Here is a 4,837-nt window from a genome sequence, read left to right on the forward strand (position 1 = left end):
CTACACAATGCATATAAATACAGTTTGGCCTTCAGAATACTTTTTTTTTCAGTGGCAATTGGTATTAAGTTTCCTAAGTCACACAAAGAGAGATTATTTAACTCGGCGGGATGTGGTGGCTCACACCTGTAATCCCAGCACTTTGGGAGGTCAAGGTGGGCAGATCACTTGACGCCAGAGTTCGAGACCAGCCTGGCCAACATGGCAAAACTCCATCTCTAAAAAATATACAACAACAACAAAAAATTAGCCGGGTGTGATGGTGTGCATCCATAGTCCCAGCTACTTGGGAGGCTGAAGCATGTGAATCATTTGAACCTGGGAGGCAGAGATTGCAGTGAGTGCAGATAGTGTCACTGCAGTATACCTTGGGTGACAGACAGAGACTCTGTCTCAAAAAAAAAAAAAAAAAAAGAAAAAAGAAAGATTATTTAACTCATGACTTATCTCAAGTGTGGGCCTGATTTTTCAATTTTTAATTTTTAAAAAATGCATCGCAAGCTGTTTTGTTTCAGTGTATGGGAGTGTTTCACAGAGCAACATTTTTGTAAGCAAACCTTGAGAATATATTGTATGAGTGTCCAATCTTTTGGCTTCCCGGGGTCACATTGGAAGAAGAAGAATCGTCTTGGACCACACATAAAATACACGAACATTGACGATAGCTGATGAGCTACAAAAGAAAACAATTGCACAAAAAAATCTCATAATGTTTTCAGAAAATTTACGAACTTGCGTTGGGCCGCATTCAAAGCTGTCCTGGGCCGCATGTGCCAGCCGTGGGTTGGACAAGCTTGTATTAGAGCATGTTTCTTTTTTCATTGGTACTTATTGGTACAAGATGAGATATCAAGCAATAAAAGGCAAATGTAAGCATAGTTTCTTTAAGATGCATTATAAGCTGTTTTCTTTCAAGAACGGAAGTGTTTGACAGAGAAACATCTTTGTAAGCAAATCTTGAGAACGTGTTATTAGAACATGTTTTTATCTCCATTGGTTCGTATTACATCGCTTTACCTATGGAGCTGTAAAAGGCAAATGTAAGTATGCTTCCTTTTTTTTTTTGGAGAACTGAATCAAACCGATTTTATTCAACTTTTTAGATGAGGAAAACAAATGATACAAAATAAGTCATAAGAAATGCTTTCTTATACCACTATCTCAAACCACTTTCAGTGTTTTAGAAAATGCTCACACAGCAAATACGAAAAGCTTCAACACACTCTTCCTTTGTAACTTGCTGCAATAAGTGCAACATTAACAAACATACACATTTCTTCTGTATCAATCTTAAAAGTTGAATTACTAATTTTTATGATGTTATTCATAGATATTTTTATTCGTATACTTTTAATGACATCATTGCCAATACATACATTATTTTCACATTAAGCCAATATCTGTCATGCAGCTATCAAAAATCTTAGAGTAAATTACACAGGTTTGTAGTCCAATTTAGACTCTAGCTTGTTAGAATCAGCCACTTTTCTGACTGCTTTCATGAAGTCTTCCTGTACTACAAAATCATGATCAGCACTAATTGCGAACATGCCTGCTGCAGTACAAACATTTCTCAGGTCTACTCCATTAAAGCCATCTGAAAGCTTCACAATTGCTTCCTAATCTCTCTTACCACGCTTTGTAATGGGACCTGCATGGATTTTCAGTAGGTCTAATCTTGCTTGTTCATATGGCAAATCAATATGTATTTTTCTATCTAATCTTCCCGGATACAGCAAAGCAGGATCCAGTGTATCTGGTCGTTTGTAGTCATGATCATCTTAACTCTGTGCAGAGTATCAAATCCATCCATTTGATTCAGTAACTCCATTAAAGTACTCTGAATCTCTCTGTCAGCTGAAGTACTCTCAGAAAACGGACAACCACCAATAGCATCTATTTCATCCATAAAAATGATGCATGGTTGATGGTCCCTGGGATAATTAAACATTTCTCTGATCAAACAAGCACTTTCACCAATGTACTTGTCTACAATAGAACTAGATACAACCTTTAAGAAACTGTAGTCCAACTGGCTAGCAACAGCTCGTGCCAAGAGTGTTTTTCCCATACCTGGTGGTCCGTGTAACAAACAGCATTTTGGAGGCATTATTCCTACCCACTGAAATAAATGTGTTTGTAAGAGGTAATTCTATCACCTCTCTTAATTCCCAGATCTGTTCTGATAGCCCTCCAATCTCAGAATAAGAAACATTCCAGGGGTCCTCATGAGACATGTTATAAACCAGTGGATCCACCTCTCTTGGCAAATATCTCGATAGTTAGTGTAGTCATATCCAAAGCAACTCCTGTTCCTGGCTTCAGCTTACTTTTGTCAAGCTGTCGACGACAACCCACAACATATCTTGGTCCATTTGTATCTTTAACAATGAATTTTGCTTCAGTTAACTGTTTAAGCACTTCACCCACAATCTGCCCAACACTTTGTAGGGCCTTCAGATCATTTTCAGGCTTTTCACACTGCTTGGTAAGTTCTTTTAATTGTTCCCTTAACTCGTTAAGACGGCCGTCGATCTCCTTGTGCTCAAGCAGCTTCTTGTGGTAGTCCTGAAGCACCTTACCTCTAGGGTCCGCCATGATGAGAAGCTGCTTCCTTTTTTTAATGATAGATTTAGTGCGTATAAGTGCAGCTTCTTTACATGGCTATATTGTGTCATAGTGAAGTCTCGGTTTTTAGTGTAGCCATCACCTAAATAGTGTAAATTGTACCCATTAAGTAATTTCTCATCCCTCACCCCTCTCCCACCCCAATTTTCAATTTTCAATCATGTTCTTAAGAGTTTTTTCAATTGCAATTCTTGTCTGTGCAACTAACTCATCTGATAGATAGACAATCAAAGCAGTATGTGTAAGAAGAGTGAAATATTAACAGATTCTTAAAAAGCATAGTCTCCTTTTATCCTGTGGACCCTTGCACCTCCTCCCTTCCCCTAGTGCTGCATCCCAAATTTGGCCAGCTAGAGGTAGGTCTCCAGTTCCCAAGGGGAAGTAGAGTCAGAGAACAAAGATATTGTTCCCATTTAAGTTTGAAATGTCTTGATCTTCGCAGAAGACAGATTTAAAGAATAGGTCAGGCACGGTGGCTCACACCTGTAATCCCAGCACTTTGGGAGGCCCAGGCAGGCAGATCACCTGAGGTCAGGAGTAGAAGACCAGCCTGGCCAACATGGTGAAACTCTGTCTCTATTAAAAATACAAAAAATTAGCCAGGTGTGGTGGCACAAGCCTGTAGTCCCAGCTACTTGGGAGGCTGAGGCATGAGAATCACTTGAACCTGGGAGGCGGAGGTTGCAGTGAACTGAGATCACACCACTGCACCAGCCTGGGCGACAGAGCAAGACTCTGTCTGAAAAAAAAAAACAACAAAAGAATAATAGCAGAGAGATAGAACTCCTGTGGGTGGGTCATTGGGGGAGAATTGGAGAGGCCGAGACGCTGATGGGGTGTTAGAAGGGACTCTCCCCTGCACGCCTACTTCATTTTCTGAAGATGTGAATGGGGCAAATGTCATTTCTCCAAACATCACATATACTCAAGCTGTATCCTCTAAGTTCTAGAAAAAGCTCATTGCCTTCTCTGGCTTAGTTTCAGAGAAGCTCTATGACAAGTTTGTCACCAGCAGAACAACCAGGATGTCCAGTTGCCTATTGTGCTGGGGGCTTTGTGGAAGAAACAGTGGTTGGGAGCCCTGTCTATGGATCACTGTCTTTAGGAGGAAGGCTCTTCTTGCTCCCCTTCCATGCGGTAGTAGGATGGGCTGAGGCTGCCCCTGCTTGGGAGAGGCTGCTGCCCTTGGCAGACCAAGAAAGGATCAGCTGAGCCTTCTTTTGGATGTCTTCATCTTTTCATAGTTTTTTGAAGGGAGCCTTCTTCGTGCCCACAAACATAGACTTAGTACCCGCTTCTTTGTGCTCCAATATTGTCTCCATTATAGGACTTACTGCACCATCCACTTGTCTCTCCGTTACTAGACTTGTGAACCCTTCAAGAACAAAGACCAAGTTACATTTGTCCTTATATACCACACCCCAGGATGGTGCCTGGGTCATGGTAGGCAAGCTATAATTATATGCTACGTTATAAAGAAAAACAAATGCATTCACTCTCCATGCTGTTGAGTGCTCTGTTACCTGGTTGGAGTAACTGGAGTAAGTAGAGGAGAGTGCAGGCCTATGCAATACAATGCGTTCTGTTCAACAGATGTTAAGTAACAATAACTGCAGCCACCTACAGCATGTCTTCTCATCTTTATTTCTTTTCCTTCAAATAAGAGATTGAGGCCTATTTCCCCAGAAAGATGGAAAATTGCAAGATTACCCATCTTACAATCTGTTAGCTAGTCCCCTTCTTCCTAAGACATTTCCTGTCATCACTGTGACTGTAGCCTTGCCTTAAGTACATCTTATAGTTAGTTCCCTCTTTTGGCCACATTGTGTTCTTTGAAATCATGTCTTTGTAAAATGGAACATTTTCTCCTGTAGTGACAATGTTGTAATTAAAACTGAAGGCTGACCAAAGACTCAGTATCAAATAAAATATAGTCATGATCAATAACATGTCAAAAAGACGAACCTGCAACTATAGTCCTCTAAAACGATTTAAAATAGTAAAATCACACCCCAAGTCCTATATAAAAGTCATAAGCACACATTGGTTATACAAAGATATGTGGAATTATGTAAATGTATGTAAAAACATAAAATTACATCCTACTCTATCATAAATTTTTCCTAAAACTAATACACATTAAGATGAATGTTTTTAACACATTAACGAATAACAATTTATTCTGCTTTTAAATTAAAAATGGAGTATT

General features: G+C 39.8%; 1 pseudogene; it reads right to left on the reverse strand.

The window, feature by feature from the left end:
• Window positions 1-1,433: 1,433 nt before the first annotated feature.
• LOC100587694 lies at window positions 1,434-2,607 on the reverse strand (annotated as a pseudogene).
• Between the last annotated feature and the right edge of the window lie 2,230 nt (window positions 2,608-4,837).

Source organism: Nomascus leucogenys, chromosome 10 (genome assembly GCF_006542625.1).
Source record: "Nomascus leucogenys isolate Asia chromosome 10, Asia_NLE_v1, whole genome shotgun sequence".
Taxonomy (NCBI): domain Eukaryota; kingdom Metazoa; phylum Chordata; class Mammalia; order Primates; family Hylobatidae; genus Nomascus; species Nomascus leucogenys.